At 35.4% G+C, this 18,415-nt stretch overlaps 1 pseudogene; it reads right to left on the reverse strand.

Moving 5' to 3' along the window:
• Positions 1-16,892: 16,892 nt before the first annotated feature.
• On the reverse strand, positions 16,893-17,336 carry LOC119511270 (annotated as a pseudogene).
• Between the last annotated feature and the right edge of the window lie 1,079 nt (positions 17,337-18,415).

Below are 18,415 nucleotides of genomic sequence, written 5' to 3' on the forward strand. Positions count from 1 at the left end.
AATTTCCAGTCTCACCCCCAGCCCCAGGCAACCACTACTCTAGTGTCTCTATAGATTTGCCTTCTCTGAACATTTCATATAAATGGAATCAAATAATATGTGGTTTTGTGCCTGACTTCTTTCACTTAAAATAATGCTTTTGAAGTTCCTCCTTGGGGTAGTGTGTATTAATAGTTCGTTCCTTTTTATTGCTGAGTAACAATCCATTCTGTGAGGTTGTACCTCCAGTCAGTGGATATTTGGGTTGTTTCCATTTTTTGTCTCTTAGGAATAATGCTACTAGAACATTAATGGACAATTTTTTGCTTAATCCTGTTTTCATTTAGATAGATACCTAGGAGTGGAATTGTTAGGTTTTACAATAAATTTATGTTTAACTTTTTAAAAAACTGCTAAACTGTTTCCAAACTGACTGCATCATTATATATCAGCTGAATTTAATCTTAAAATCCAAACCAAACAAACAAAAAGAAGCCCTCCTTTACTCTAAGGCAATAATTTGGGGATGGAGACTACTACGTTTCTTTTATTTTAAGACAATACTAATTGTTGTTGGCTATTAGGTTAATAAAGGGTTAATAAAATTTTGGGTGAATATAGATGAGGTAGTGGGGGGGGGGCTGCTAGAGAAATATTAAACACACCAATTTGATTTCATTACCCAATTTCAGAAGCCTTAACTTTTGCAAAATTAATGTTTCTTCTAATCAATAATGAGTTTTAAGTCTCATCACATCACTTCTCATCTGCCAGTGGCCCTTGCTGCCTGCCTTCCTACGTTGGAAAGGGTTCTGCCTCTGGATCTTTGTGCAGGCTTAGTGGGAAGAAGCACAGCGGTCCACTGAGGACAGATGCTCTGCTTCCATGGTGGGGATGTCTAACCATTTGGACCATTCATTTTCCTTCCTTGTATTGGGGATTAATGTGTTTCTTTCTTGGACAAAAATACATTGAATGAAACCCAGCTTTTAAAAAAATCACTAAAAAACAATATCTTCATTCATAAAACAAATTAATAGTGATGTAATTTCAGGAAGACTCACGATTGGTACTGGGACAGAGCCACCTTAAAAATATGTTTTGCATCATATCATGCAAGGCAATATTTTCCTAGTTTTAAGTATTGGTCTGACCAATGCAGTCTGTTATTTTTAATCCAGAAATGTGATTTTCCTGCTTTGACTTCCCCTTGGATTTGTAGCATCTCTTGCCTGCTAGTTTCTGCTTTAAGTTTTTATGACATTAACCAAAGCGGGAATGCATGCACAATGTGTGTTTGAAATCCTTTCTTGTGGTGGGGAGTCAGCCAAAATCAGAGATTTCCAGCCTTAGACAATAGGAGATTTGCAATTTCCACAGCCCTTTCTGCCCACCGTGGCCAGTGTTCTCTATTACAGCCATCAGCATTCTCAAGGCAACTGAAAATGAGTCTGTAATTAAAAGGGCAAAATGGCTGCAGCATAGGAAATGTGCATGAAATGCAGTGCAGCTGAGAGCAGCATTGCATCCAAAGTGTGCTGATGGTCTCAGAGCCTCACCAGGTGGGAAGCCATCTCCCCCAATTTTCACTTCTACCCACCATTTGCCAAGAATCTTTGACTGCTGGTCCCAGGACCGTATTTTGAGTATGAGGGTTCTAGCCTACACCCCCTCTGCATTTGGGTGTGTTGTAGAAATGAGTCCTTAAAAGGTTCAGGAATTTGGTCAAGATCTCACAGAACCTTAGTGATGGGGCAAGTCTCCTGGGCTCTTTGCCTAACCCAAGCCCTCTTCACAGAACACCCGAAGTGGCAGAGGGAGCATTAAGTGGAAGACAATATGGTAGGTGACTATGTCCTACCTGAATGCAATTTCAGCAAACAAGGTAAAGGGAGGACAGGTGCTGATTAAGGAGTGCATTCAATGTGTTATTGAAAGTTCAGCTTGCTGGAGAGTGTTAAAGAGAGTGTCACTCTGTGAGTCAGGAGTCCAGTATTCTGCCTCTGTCTTCAATTAGCAGCAGACTTGGAGAAATTTCACTTCTATGCCACCATTGCTCTCAGTTATGTGGTAGGTAGGTCTACAATAATCTGAAGTTTGTTTCTATCCCTGACATTTTATGATTCTATAATGGATATAAATCTGCCAGAAGTGGATGATATATTATGCAACCTGTTGATTTTTATTTATTTATTTTTTCCTGCTTCCAGAGAGTAAAATATCTAAGAGAAGATAAAACTTAGGGCAAAACCAGCACTTTTTAGAATGCTTTGTACTTGCTCAAGTGTGTTTCTTCACTATATTTCCAGAAAAGTGTGGCAAAGGGGGCTGGAGTAGATAGGGGTCAATAAACACGGGTTCAAATTTCAATAAGCACAGTGTAATAAAGGCTTGGAGCACTGTACACGAGGGCTGGAATTAAAAGAGAGAGTATCTTTATGCTGGACATGTTTTCATTCTACTTCACTATTGAAAATGCACATCATAAAAATGCTTATATCTACATGCCCTTGTTAAGATACAGCACATTTTCATACTTACATCTGTAACACTTGCTAGGCTGCAGTTGGTAGAAAAGTCTGTTGATTCTACTAGAACACATAGAGAAATTATATTATTCCTTGTACTTATAAAGTATATGGCTGAAGCTTGGGTTATCATTTACTCAGGGAGTATTTTTTTCCTCTCTGAAAGAAGAAAGCGACCCAAATCTAATCATATCAACAGTTTCCCATTTCACTTTTATTATCATTGTATTTTAATGGCTGGTTTAGTTAATGAGATTTGAAAGTTTTATAATCAGAGCATTTGAAACAGATTTCATTAACACGGAGAGATTTTTCTACAATATTCAGAAAATTACATGCTAATAAAATAGGAATATGCTTTGAGAAACTTTTTATACAGATTGATTTTTACATTAATGATTTCAGTATCCATCTTGGAGAATGGGAAAGATGTCGGTTAGATACGAGAGGAGATAAGAATTTACTGTGCACAACCCCATGTTTTATTCTGTGGGGCCAGAATAGAGTAGGTCATATTTCCTACCTTTTCAAGATTCACTGTCTAGTCAGGCAGATGACTGACATCCATGAACCAGTTAGAGAGCAGTGTGAGACAAAACAGAATTAAATTAGTGTTACGTTGTGTTGTTTCAGACTGCAAGTGATAGCTTCATTTGGAGACCCAGGAGAACACTGGGCCAAGGAAGATTTCAGTGAGAGCGGGCTGGTAATGTGAATCCTCACTTAAAGTGAGAAGGGTGGGAAACAGCTAGTCCAATTCATGATGATCCAATTCTCTCTAGTTGTGTATAGTTTTGTTTGTTTGCCTTTGTTTTTGTTCCATTTTAAAATAGAACATCCATGGTCATAATTACCAGTTTATAGAGAAATAAACTAAGAATCAGAACATCTGGCTTCAAGTCCAGGTTTCGCTATGCAGAAAATTTGCAGTTAGCATGCATCTGGGAGTGCAACCATCCTAAAGGAAGGAGAAAATAATAGTGAACTCACCTCCATTGGAATAAGCAAACAAATATCTTCTTGGTTAACAAAGAAGAGAGTTGTTTTTAAGGAGAGCTCATTATCAGTCATTCAGATTTATTTAACTGTCCAGATCCTATCTGGATTTATGTCTAAGTGCTATGTTGAATAAGGAGGTTCTAAGTACAAGTTGAAGGAGCTGTTTCATTTATAATCTCTTTAAGACATTCAGATGTGAGTGGCACCACATTGGCATCTCTAAAAAGAGTATTGCGATTGAAACAGGAAACAATCTTTCTTCTCCCAATCCCATCTCCTAGCTGCAGTGGGCACCATGGGCTCTGGCAGAAAATAGCAATTTTGGATGACACAGGCTGCTGGAGGATGTCCAGTGAGAGGCCACAGGGCCTGCTGGGAAGCAAGGAGGTCTAGTGGACTCATCAGTACAACAGTAGAAATCCAGGGAAGGAGATCGGGAAGGAAATAGCCAATGCCACGTGGTATCTAACTGGACAACCTAATAGACCTGTAATTAGATATAAATGCATAGGAGACTCCCATGGGGGACTCTTAGACATAACTGAAAGTGGAAGCATTTTGTAATGAGTTGGAGGGGAGGGGAGAGGAATATAAAAGGAGGCAGTGAAATCTGAGTTATTAGAAGCCCCAAAGCCATGAATCCTAGAGCAACGCGGTGTCTTTATAGTGTCACATTGATAGTTACGCACGTTCTTAAAGTTTTGTAAATTGAAGGGATATAATTGCTTTCTGATCTCTCCTCTACCTCTATATGTACTTACTTCTTTCAAATTTTGACTGTTTTCTTATTTTTCTTAATGAAATTTACTAAATAGTTATTACAAGGGATCACTTATTATATTATGTATTAAATTCAGTTTTCTATTTTTAATGTATATTTTTATTTACTTTCTCCTCTGTTCATGGCAGATTGTTGGTATTTTTTCAATAATTGTAACTCAAATATTAAAAATTAAATACTCTTCATTCTTGTGTCTCCAAAAAAATATCCCTTCTGGTTCAAGCTTAAGATTGGCTCTCAAATACAGACATTTTTTTTTTTTGTCAGGCAGTTTCATTTGAGGGACAGTTTATATCATCCTTTGGTTTGGGCTTCCCAGAATGATATCCCCATCATTTTTATGAAGACTTACCCTTGTCCAGGAGTGAGAAAAAATAGTTCATTCCTAAATAGGTAAATGACTCAAGTGAGGCTTTTAAAAATTCTTCCATAATGTTATTCTAACTATAGCTTGTGAGGAAAACCCATTGACTCTCAGGTCACAAATCAGTAACATGAATAAATGAAGTCACAGAGAAATAAAGGAAAGAGAGAATGGGGGGGGGGAGAGACAGAGAGGGAGAGAGAGAGGGACCGGGAGGAGACAGAGGGGGGGGGAGGGAAAGAAAGAGAGAGCTGGAAGCATCAAATACATTCTCTCTCTCTTTGCGGTCCCCAGCAGCCCTGATTTCTATATTTCTTATGTCATTCTATTAGCTTCTCCAAAATTCTTTTAATAGAAAGATCTCTTTTGTTTAAACTTGTGTGAGCTGAGTTTTGTCACTTGATCTCAAAGGAATTCTACTAATACATCCCTCAAATGTGACTGAAATATTTGTTTCAATTCTAACACCTCCCTAATGTCAGTCTCTTGTCTTGTGACATCTAGAATGTCACTAATTCAAAATGAATGCTGCCTGTATTTTCTATTTTTATAAAGAAAAAGCAACACATGCATGAAATATTTGAATCAGTGAATTTCCCTCCTAATACACTTTTGGTCTACTTCATAGATCCTGCTCTCCTTTTCATTATTGTCTGCCCAGAGTGCTGTGACTACTCTTGTTTTATCTAAATTGTCTGATGTTTCATTGCAACTTGGAGAATGTGACTCTTACAATTTCTTAATATGGTATTTTCCATTAATTTTTTTTAAAAAGATAAATTCCCTCATAGGGTGATACTTTTATTATTCATCCTTTAGATACATTAACTTACTACTTTTTCCCTCTATGGATGAGAGTTTTGAAAAACTCTGAGGGGACAGAATGTTGGTCAAGTGCCTACCATCACCGTTTTAGGATTATTTTGCTTTTATATTATTAATAAGTTTTGTATTTCATTGTTTGGACTATAAAAAAAATAATCTTCTCTTTAAATTTCCATAATGAACTTGGCTTAATTTTATAACCAGAAAAATAAATTATCATTACACAGATAAAGAGTCTTCCTTTGTTATTTTTATATGCTACCTGAATAAATAGTCTTAATTTTCTTCATTCTGGTGTGTTACTCTTTTTTGTCTTGCAATTTGCTTTGTCTGCCTGACACTTATTAGTGGTGCAGGTATGTCACTTAACCTCTCTGGCTCTCAATTTCCTCATCTGTAAAGTATGAATATTAATTTGAACTTCATATGAGCTGTTTAGCAGTATGAAATGAGAATGTTTCTGCCTGAATATAAGGTCAGTTCAAGGTATGGGAAAGCTTTAAATCCACAAGAACATTTAATTTTCTGTCACTTTTATATAGTCCTTCCAAATACAATTTTTTCTCAACCACAAACATCCAAGTACTAAGACTGAGAGCAAAGAAGATTACTTCTCTTGACTCAGCCTAATAGGAACTATATCGCAATTTAAGGCCCATAAAATTTGCATTCCCTCAAACCTCACATTCTCTAAAATTTGCTTCACTCTCCTGACTTTCAGACCATCATCCTTTTCTGTTTGATGGATTTAATAGCTGCCACCGTGGGTTTTGGCGAGGATTAGACATACTTTGAGTAAAATAGTTGGTCTTTGACTGACACAGGTGGGTGCTGAGTGGACTGTGGATGTGTTTATGGCTTTAGGTTCAAATACAGTAATGTGGTGAGGCAGTTCCTTTCCATGGGAGAGCTCTGGGCATGACTCAGAAGTGCATGTTCTCTTTCTAGGTCTATGCCCATCAGAGCTGCAGGATCCTGGGGGCAATCACTTAATATTTCTGATACTCTGCTTCCGCTAATAAATGTATATTAGAATTCTTTCCTCACCACCTTATACTGCTTGGGGAAGAATAAAGGATATAATGGATGTGACAGCATTTCAATTGCCCTCATTAACACCTCACGGTGACTTCCAAATTTCTTAGTTTGGCAACTGAGACCTTTCATGATCTGACCTCTTCTTATCTTTCAGACTAATTCTTCTATATACCCCCTCAAATCTTTGCCCCTTCATACTAAATTACTTGAGGTTCCCTAAAGTCACTAGGCCATCTCTTGGCTTGGGGGATTTTGCATAATGAGGTTACCTCTGCTTGGAATTTTCCTCCCTGCTGCCTCTCCCAAAATCCTTGGTTTGACTAACTCTTTTTAGAAATTTAGGGTTCAACCCTCATGTCACCTACTGCAGGAAAACCTCTTTCCAAGGATGGACCATTCATCACTTATTTAGAAAACGACCCTGCCCTTATTTATGTCTGAATTTATCCCTCACAAGTATGTGAGTGTTGCTTTCCCAGAGTCTATCCTGGAACACACTGCATGAGCTTAAGAGCTATTTGTTAAATAGATAAAATAGTGAAGAACGTATATCTCCAAATCATACACCAGTCCAAACCAAATATAAGTCGTGAGGAAGTGGGTGGGTAGATGCCATTCCCTTACTCAGAGAAAAAAAAAAGAAAAAAGACTTGTTGGAAGTGGAGGACAATACAATAATATATTTAAAGAGATTTTCAAAGAATTTTTACGCTTTTAAATTACTAAATGAATATGAGTTATCATCAGGTAAAAGAATAATAACGTATCATTATTCTAACTATGTAGTAAGAATTAGGTTTTGAGCTGGCAAGCTTCCAAAGAGCTCTTTATATTCAAAAGTGTGCCAGTGCTGAGGGCAAGAGTCAGAAATGGCATTCCTGAACATTGCTGGGTCTAGAAAAAACTTTCTTTTGACTCTACTGCCATCTATTGTTCAAAGGAGTAATCACATGTCTATTATTTCTCAACGTGACCCTAGATCCACTGCTTCTGCATTACATATGGTGCTTTTCAGAAGTGCTGATTTCTGGGTCCTGCACTAGGAATATACCAAATCTATCGTCTGGGACCTGTGGACCTGCATTGTCAACAAGCATCCCAGGAGGAGAGGAAAGTTCTTGGCATGGGACTTAGAGTATATATCAATACTTGATGGGTACAGGTTCTAAACTAAGTAGAGGCTATTAGTCTCCTGCTTTTTAAGTGAATGCATTGTCAGGGAATTACTCTTAGCTAAGCAATGTAGGCCTTTTATTTCCCCTTGAGCCACCACCACCACCAAACCATTTCTCACTCACAAGCCCCACTTTGGTTACATTTTGATATGTTTTTGCTGGATCCCTTCGATGATTTATCCATGTAACATATATAATAATAATACTTTTATTGATCCAAATATATGTAAATAAAATGTGTAGAAGAGGAATCTGGTGTCAGTTTTACAAGCTCCAATCAATGTTAACTTTAGATATTTCTTTCACTTTTCTAAAATTTCATACACACACACACCCCAACTTAAGACTCAGTATTTTAAAATAAAGCTTCTGCTTTACAAAAACAAGCATATATTCATAGGAGAGATGACCTTTAAAGAGTTACATGTCTTTAACGCTTATCATGAAGCAGTTTCTAAACGAAATTTCCTACACTTTGGGAAATAAAGCTTCGGTCCAGAGACCATGGCATTATAAGATGTTTAAATCTGTATATTGGAGCAAGAAGTGGGCAAAGGATCACAGAACATAGCTTAAGACCCACACATGGGTCTCCACTGTGTGTGGGAGGGAGGACCAATATTTATGGAGCAGCATCAAACCACCAACTATCTAGAGTGGAATTTAGGAAGGATTGGAAAAAAAGTCCTCACTCAAAATTTGCATTTCATAATTTCACCCAAAATTAGTTCTGGGTGTCATAGGAACATATTCTATGCCTTCCTTTTAGGATGTGCCAAATTGTAGCTCCTGCTCACTGTAATACTGGTGTTCTCATTACACCTCCAAAAGTTCCACAACCTTTAAATAACTAGCTGAAATAATTTATGTATTACATTCGTTTTTTTTTTCCTAGTCATTTGTTGCCAGTATGCATAAAAACAGAGATTTTTGTATATTGATAGAGTATGTCCACTCATTTGAACTCAACTTATAGTTGTAACAGCATGTCAATTTATTCTCTTTGTTGTCACCCTTAACTTGTTTCTTGCTTCAAGACAACTTTATTTTATCGCTATTTATCATGTTGGCATGCTGTAGGTTTCTGGTAGGCAAGCTCTGTCAAGTTAGGAAAGAATTATGTGACTAGGTTATTGAATTTTATCAAGTGATTTTTCAGCATGTACATAGAAGATCACATTTAATTTTCTTTTTTAAATCAGCTGACAGTATAAATTAATATTTTATGATACCAAACCAACCATCCTTGCAAATCTAGAATAATATCTCCTTATACTATGTTGTTTTTATTTGCTTTGAATAGGTTTACATTATTTTATCTCAAATTTTGTTTATATGTTTATAGGTTAAATTGGCCTATTTTTCCTGTGTGCATGTGCATAACCATGCATGATTATACATATACAAATACTTGTGCAGCTATATTTTATTCTGTTTTGATGTTCAGGCTATTACAAACTTATAGAATGAGTTGTAAAATTGTCTCTTCCACAATGATTTTGAACAGTTTATTTAACCTGGGCATTATCTCTTCATTAAATAATTGGTATCTTTTTTCAACTCTCAGGTATTTTCTAGAGGAAATCTTGGATTATATTTTCCATTTTTTCTTCAATATTTGGACCCTTCAGATTTCCTAAGTTTTCTTGAATTAATATCAATGATATATTTTCCAAAAACATATAATCTGTCTAAATTTTAAATTTTTGTATAAATTTGTGCACAATAAATGAGATACCATACTTTAAGTATTAATTTAATTACAGTGGGAAGTCATTGGAGAGTTTTAAGCAGGGGGGGCCTTAATCTAATTTATATTTGTAGTAAAATTTTATTGAAGTATTCATACTTAGCAAAATGTGCACACATCATGAGTATGCACCTTGATTAATATTCAAAAAACAAACACACCTGTGTAACCAGTTCCCAATCAAGCAACATTCCATTATCAGAATCCCTTGGGCTCCTTTTCAGCCATCACCCACCATCTGCCAAGGATAACTATGACTTTGAGCACCATACATTAGTTTTGCTTACTTTTGAACTTTACATTATTGGAATTATATCATATGAACTCCTTTCTATCCTGTTTGTTTTGCTTAATTAAAAATGAATGAGATTCATCCATATTGTTGCATGTAATTACAGATAGTCCATTCTCATTGCTGTATTATATTACATTGTATGAATATACTGCAATGTATTTATTCATTTTATTGTGAATCTACCATGTATACTCATTAAACTGGTTACTGTTTTCAGTTTGCGGGCTCTTTACAGTTATTTCAAGGACTCTCTTGCGTATATCTATCGAAAATGTGTTCACATTTCTATTACATATATACAAATGAGTTAAATTGTTGGGTCTGAGTCTATGTGTATGTTCAACTTTATCGGATACTGTCAAGAAGTTTCCAAAATGGTTGTACCAACAATATTTGAAAGCTTCAGTTGCTGACCTTGGGTATTTTTGTCTTTTTAATGTCTACCATTTTGTCATTTGCTTGGTGGAAATGAATTATATTTTAAATAGGATTTCCCTGATAACCAATTAAATTGAAAATCTTTAATATGTTTATTGGATCAATGTATATCTTCTTTTGTTAAGTGCCTGTTTATGTCTTTTGCTCATAAATGTATTAGATACCCTTTTAAAATTGATTTGTAATTCTTTATATATATTCTGGGTAGAGGTCCTTTATCAGATACATGCATTTCAAATATTTTTCTCTCATTCTGTGGCTTGCCTTTCTCTTAATAGAGTCTTTACATGAAGAGGCATTCTTCATTTTAACATAGTTCAATGAATCATTTTTCCCTTATGGTGACACATTTATATCTTGTTTGATAGTCTTTGTTTACCACAAAATTATGATTTCTCCTTTGATTTCTCTTAAAACTTTATTATTTAACCTTTCAAATTTAGGTCTATATTTGGAATTGATTTTTTATTATGATGAGAGGTGATAGTAGTCATAATTCAGTTTTTTTCCATGTGATAGTCAATTGACTCAACAGTATTTATAGGAAATGCTCTCATTTCTTCCACTTACTGAAGTGCTATCATTGTCATAAATTTGGTGACCATATATGAGAAAGTCTTACTCTGGACTCTCCACAATTACCTTTATATATTGATTTGCAATGCAAGAAATTTATGAAACACACTTTAAAGTCTGATAATTTATAAATCAATTCTTTTTGAATTTTTTCTATATAAAATTATACTCTCTATATGTGTAAACACTTCTATTTGTTTGGCTCTTATTGTCATACACTTTATTTCACTTTCTGGGTCCAGGAGTTTCTTCATGGAAAGATTTTACTATAGATTCATTTTTAGTAGCATAGGACTATCATGATTTTCTATTTTATCTTGTCTTAGTTTTCAAATTTTTCATTCTTTTCATTTGAATTTTCAAATTTATCAGCATAAATTCATTCTCAAAATCGTCATGAATAATAATGCCTGTAAGACCAGTAGTGATATCCCATATTCAATGTCAAAAATTGATAATTTGTGCTTTATTTTTTTCAGTCTTGCTAGGGTTTATCAATCTTACTAATCATATTTTTAAAAATCCAACATTTGGCTTTGTTGGTTTTCTCTGTGGATATTCATTTTCTATTTCATTCATTTCTATAATTGTCATTATTTCCTTTTTTCTACTTTCCTTGTGTTCATTCCATTTTTCATTTCCTGAGTTCTTAAATGAGATATTAGATTATTAACTTTCAGAGTATAGTCTCTTTTACTGTGTAAATTTAAGGCTAAGTCATCTACTATGACTTGATGGCATCCAACAAGTTTTTATACATCATATTTTATTATAATTTTCTTAAAAATATTTTGAAATTTTAATTTTATTTCTTCTTAGACCCATGGATTGTTGTATTTTTTGTCTGCTGTTACAACACATATTAATCCTTAAAACAACAAACACTGATTATCTCACATAGTTTCTGAGGGTCAGAAATCTGGGAGTGGCTTAGCTGTTTGTTCCCAGCTCCAGATCTGTCATAAGGTGGTGATCAAGCTGGTGGTCAGAGCTGCAGTCACCTGAAATCTTGAGCAGGACTGGGAAATCCTCTTCAAACCCATGCACATGGTTGTTGCCAGGTCTCAGTTCTTTGCTGACTGTTGCCTAGAGGCCTTTTCATGGGGCTGCCCATACCCCAGCAGCTAATTTCTCCAGAGGAAATGATCCAAGAGAATGAACAACAGCAACTAAGAATGAAGACATAGTTCTTTTATAACCTAATCTTCGAAGTGGTATATCATCACTTCTGACATATTCTTTTGGCCCCACAGACCAACTCTGATATAATGCAGGAGGGCACTATCGCAAAGGTGTGAATAGCAGGGGATCACAGGGCACCATCTGGGAGGAGCCCACCACGGTGTACAGAAGCATTCTGCAGTTGTCAGGTGCTGTGTTCAACAGGACAAGTTTATTTTCATGTTGTTCAAGTATTCAATATTCTTTGTGATATCTGTCTTTGTATACATTTAGTTTTACATTATAATTATAGATTCACCTATTCATTTTTAATTATGTCAATTTTTGTTTTATAAATTTTGAATATATGCTGTTAGATACAGACAATAAAAGATATGTTAAATCCTTCTGGTTCAACAATCCTTTTAATCATTATATGTTTCTTTTTTCTCTAGAAATTATTTTCTGCCTTGGAGTCTACTTTGATATTAACATAGCCAATGGAATTTTCTTTTGAAATGTTTTCATGAAATATCTTTTTTCTTGCTCTATAAAGGCTTAGAGTCCATTCACACTTAATATAACTACTGATTCTTGTTTAATCTCCATTCCCGACTATGCTACATAACTTTTCTCCAAGTGGAGAAAACCTCTCCTTTTTCCTTATCACCTCTCTGCAGCGTTGGTTTGAAGAATACAGTTCTCAAGTTTGAATTAACGTGTATACAAAGAATCCTGCATATAACAATTAGAAATCACACATTCTTCTCAAACACACACTAGATGACTGATTACATACAAGGCCATCACGTACACGTCAACAATTTTCAAAGAAATTTTATCATACAGCTCAGGATCCTTAACTCCAATACAATTAAATTTCATTTTTCCAGATATTTGACTGTTTGATATACAATTATAAAAATTTTCCAGTAGGATGGTGGATTTTTCAACTTTTCTTTAGAATTCTATCAGTTTTTTTATACATGTAGGTACTTCGTATTATATGGATTCAAGTTTAGAATTGTTACGTTTTCCTGATGATTGTACCTTTTATGTAGCATGACTTTATCCCTATTAATGCTGTTTTCTTGAAGACTATTTCTCTAAGTGTGTAGTTAATATAGGCATACTAAATAATTTTGGCTAGTATTTTTTGTATATATATTCCATCAATTGACTTCCAGTTTTCCTTTGTCATGATACTTTAGGAAGATTGATTGTAGAAAGTATAGAGCTCAATCTTTGTTAAACTAAACTGATAAATTGTGTCTTCTAATTGATGAGTTTAGTCCATTTAGATTTACTGTAGTCAATGATTATTTTACCAATCTATTTTGTACTGTATACAGGAGTATAAGTCTGGAGCAGTGGGAAGTAAGTCTGAACTAAAGAACTAGATTTAGGAACACTGCATGCACAGGTAGCCATGAAGAAAAATGAAATTAGCAAAAGAGACTCTACAGGGGTAAAGAGAGACCTGGGAAAAACCAAGATTGTGCTATCTCTGATGCTAAGAGAGACAATTCTTAAATAATAGAGTGTGAGTAATGGTGACAAAGAACAAGGAGTTCCATCTCCAAACAAAATGACCCTGGCCACTGGGTGGGATCTTTCCCTCCCTAGAAGATACGTTATCCATTCAAATTGACTACTAGCTCTATGTGATCAGTTCTCCCTTTCTTCTGAGACAAAGTTCCATTTATATTTTTCCAGGTACAAGGGCTTTCTCTAATGATTGTCCTTTAGAAATTCATTATCAACCAGTTTCAGCCAAACCAACCTGCATGAACTAAAGGAAGACAGCTACTAACAATTACTGAACAGTGATCACAGTGAGTTCTGTGCCTATTATTCTGTATATATTACCTCACAAAATTTCTCAGAATAATACCATAATATGGGAATTTAACACATTTGAAGGTGAGAAAATTGAGGCCCAGAGAAACCAAGTAAGTTTCTAAGGTCACACAGCTAATACTTGATGTTTTTACTTCCAAAGTCCCTTCTTTTTCCTCTCTAAATGAATCCATAAACTTCTCTTGTAATAATTAGTACTGGAATTTTTCCCTGGCTTGAAGAGAAAGGAACACTTTTAACCAAGAAATTTTGGGTCCAGGGATATTGAAAGGAGATTAGCAGGCCTTTGATTCAGTCATTTCCCTTATCATCCATGATTAACAAAACCTGTTTTTTTCCCTAAACAGAATTTGGGTATAATTTAATGTTGTTTTTGGCCATTTGTATATCTTCCTAGGTGATGTGTCATCTGCCCCCCACCCCCCTTTTTTCAAACTGAGATGTTTGACATTTTATTATTGATTTGTAGGACTATTTTGTATATTCTGAAGTCAAATCTCTTTCTCTATACATAGATTTGTCCTCAGAATATATGAGAATATTTAAAATACATGTATTTTTCCCCAGTCCATAGCTTACTCATTGTATTTATGCTGTCTTTAGATGAGGTAAACAAATTTAATTTTAATGAAGTCCAATTCATCATTTTTTCTTTTATGATTAGTGGTTTCTACATCATATTTAAGAAACCTTTGCCTACCCCCAAGTTTAGAAGATATTCTCCTCTGTACTTTTCTAGTATCTTTATAGTTTTATATTTCATGTTTATGTAATTGACATATCTCAAATTAATTTGACATTGACCATACATATTGATTAATATTTTAAATTTTATTTTTGAACTTTTATTTCCTGACTGTTGTTTGTCTATCGTAACACAATTGGTTTTTTTCACGACTGTTTAAATGCCTTTATTTCTTTTAAATTAAACTGAAAAAGCAGAATAGCAATTCGATGTTTTTGGCTTCTGGGGCAACAATACTTGGCAATTCTCTAAAAATAAATACAAATGACCAATAATTACACAAAATTTCATTAATAATAAAATAAAGACAAAATAAAACAAGTAAATTGTATTTTTACTCCTATAAAATGAATTAAATATTTTTAAATAATAAATACCCAGTGTTGGTAAAGGTTCAAAGACAAGACGCTCCTTTACACTGCTAGAGGAGGATTAATTAGCACAGTTATTTTGGAGGAATACAGGTCAATTCAGCAAAGCCTTGAAAATGTACATACCCTGCAATTTACTTCTAATAATGAATACCAAGGAAATAATTAGGAATGTGCATACAGATTTAACTACATGGTTGCACATTATGTCATTGTTTATAAGAGTAGGAAACTGGAGACAACCTAATAGTGGACTTGTTAAATAAATTATAGTACAGAATACAATGGAATACAAAAAACAATGGTGTACATAGATGGATATCTACTCACATTGGTAGATGTTCACCCTATTTTGTGAAATGAAAAAAAAAAACAGCTTATAAAAGAGTACAGTTTGATGTCATATTTGTTTTAAAGAAACCATACCTGTTTCTGCATATATGTAGAAAAACATCAAGAAGGATATACACAACATTACCATTGGCAATCTCTGGGTAGTGAAAGTATGAATTATTTAAAATTTTTTATACTCATTTTCACATTTATTTATCTGTAATGTATTTCTGTGATTAAAAAAAGAAAATTTTAAAGCTTAATTTTTAAAAAATGCTTTGCTGAGATTTGACTTGTGATGTGAGGGGTCATAGGTCCCTAGAGGCATCTACTTGACGTTCTTCCTTCTGACCTGAGTGGTTAATTCTCACAGTTGTTTTTCTGCAAGTGCCATAATAATGGACATTTAAGTATTTTTCTGGAAAACACAGTTCTCTGATTGTCTACTAGAGATCATTCAGGTTTCCTGACTGGAGACGAAAACCACTTTTCTAGGGAAGAAGGTTCATTACAGAAGTGTGCCCAAAGTCCTCACTTTAGTCGGGGAGCCCTCAGCATATGTTTGAAGGTGAAGGAAGAAGGTAGTAAGGTCTCTATTTAGTCCTTATTTCAATCTAGGCCTCCTGAATCTTAGAGGTAGAGCTGATGGGAGGACCTGAAACCTTGGTGTACAGATTATAAAATGGTGAGTCATTTCAGAACAGAAGGGTTAAACAGTAATCATGCTAACAAACTATCAGATCAACCTTACAGCTATAGAAACAGAGGAATGTGAATGGAAAGTTTGTATGCCGGATTGGTGTAGAGATTCCGATGGAACCAAAACTCTGTGGAGACCATGCCCAGTAGGTTCAGTAAAGGATAGTATCCACTCAAGAAGTTTTCCTAAGAACCAAGGACGTTACCCATCCAGATGACATAGACCTATATGCTCATGTATAATTTGGCAAAGTTCCATCCTCAAATATTCAATACCCTTCACTCTGATTCTAAGAGATCCTGGGAGAAAGCTAGGGCTGGATTTTCCTTGGCTGTGGCTGCCAGATAGGGTTGAAAAGGCTGTGTAGCAGGGAGGAGCTAAAACAACAAAGAGAAATCACATCAGGATTTGAAGAGAAGCTGGGCCAAGTTCATCATTATGATAAAATGTCACAATCATCCTAGAGAAGAGGTATTATTAGAGGTGTGTCCAAAATAATGTTTCCGATTAGTGGTTTAAATACCAAAGTTTATAAACACTTACACCTTTTAAAAGAATAAATTATTGCAGATACAAGGTTAGCCATACAACAAGAAGTCTTAGACACTTGTATTCATTTATGCTTTCTTGAATGAGAGAGAAAAGGGTGGAGTTTCAACTATCAGCACAAGCATTATTTTTCACATGTCATCATGGCTAAAAGGTTGAACACTGCTCTTCTAGAGCAAGAAACAAGGGAGCCCTGGATAAAATGGGGCCCAGGCACCAAGGATGAGAACAGATTTGTGGAGGTACTCCAGTGTCCCAAAAGACACTGAAAGAAAGGGAGATGAGAAAATGTTGAGATGCAAGGCTAACTAAGCAAGAAGCATGGCATGCACTTGAGACTTTAAGGAAGGAGGATTAACCCTTTGCATGTTTGAGTGGACATGCTGGGATGCATAATTTTACATTAGTACAGAGAAGGCTAAATGCTATTTCTTATGGGGAATAGCTTTAAAGCTGGAAGTATAGGTGAGGCCCCCTCCCTTCAGTTGTTCATGCGGAACCCACTCCAAGGCCACATAAAACTCTTCTTGTCATCTAGGCAATGCCAGCTGATTGGTCCAATTCCACAATCTGCACAGACGAGAAACTTGCTGCTGCCCATGTCCTTGGTGAAGCCCATGTTTTCAGAGATGAATGTGTCATCAAGCAGCCAGCGTTCCTGGAGGAGATCACCATCAGGACTGCTGCCATCAGCCAGACCTGGCTTCTTCCTCATGGAGGGAGCGAAGCTGTCGGTGGGAGAAGAGAGCAGTCCCTGGGGGCAGCACCCAGGAGCCACAGCGAGGGCACCGCACCGCCTTCCGGGTTCAACCCTCCGCTGACGCTGATTCGTTCAGCTGCTCTACTGGTTCCAATACTGCTACCACCATGGCCCTTCTCCAATGCAAATGAGTTTAAAACGTATTCACCTCATGGCTTATGACCATGTTCCACATGGAAGAAGTGGTGTCCCAGCACTATGTGTTGGGAAAGTTTTCGTTTTTCCCACCTAATTGCCTTGGCACCTTGACTAAAATCAAATAACTGTTTCAGTGCTGAATCAATTTACTATTTTCATGCTGATCTAATTCTGAACTTTATGTTTCATTCAATTAATCTATTTTTCTACTTTTACACGAATGCCAGTGCCTTGATTATAATTTTTACAGAGTTTGAAATCAGGTAGTGTTGCCAGTTTTGTTCCTTTTCGATGATTGTTTTGGGAATTCTGGGACCTTGGATTTCCATAAAAACTTTAGAATCAGCTTACCAATTTCTACAAAAGTACTTGCTGAGATTTTCATTGTGGTGTGTTGAATCTAGAGATCAATTTGAGGAGAATGGATATCTTATGATTAAAATTCCCAAACTCTGAATATGGTATATCTCTGCAGTTATTCACCTTCTTTAACTTCAAGAATATGTTATATTTTCAATGTGTCTTACACATCTTTCTTATCCTATTGTAAATGGAATCATTTGGTTTATTTCATTTCTTAGTTGTTTACCTTTTATATATGTAGTATAAATTTATACACATGTATTATAAATCACACACACACATACTGGTTTCTATATTGTCCTTATACCCTACAACCTTGCTAAACTAACTTACTGATTCCAGTAATTTTTTCCCCAGATTTATTCAGATCTTCTACCTACAAAATTATGTCAGCAGAAAATTAAGTTTTATTTAATCCTAATTTTGATGCCTTTTACTTTTCTTTCCTTATTCTTTTGCCTTATTTTAATGGTTAAAGCCTCCCATGCAATGTGGAATAAGAGAGGAAAGAGTGGAAATCTTTATCTTGCTCCTGATCTTAGGCAAAAAGTGATCTATAATTCACAATTAAATTTGTGGGTTCCTGTAAATTTTCATACATTCCTTTCTCAGCATAAGGACGTTTCCTTCTATTCTTGGTTTGCTGAGAATTCTTACCATGAAGGTTGTTAAATTTTATCAAATGCT

The sequence above is a fragment of the Choloepus didactylus genome, chromosome 16 (genome assembly GCF_015220235.1).
Source record: "Choloepus didactylus isolate mChoDid1 chromosome 16, mChoDid1.pri, whole genome shotgun sequence".
Lineage (NCBI taxonomy): Eukaryota > Metazoa > Chordata > Mammalia > Pilosa > Megalonychidae > Choloepus > Choloepus didactylus.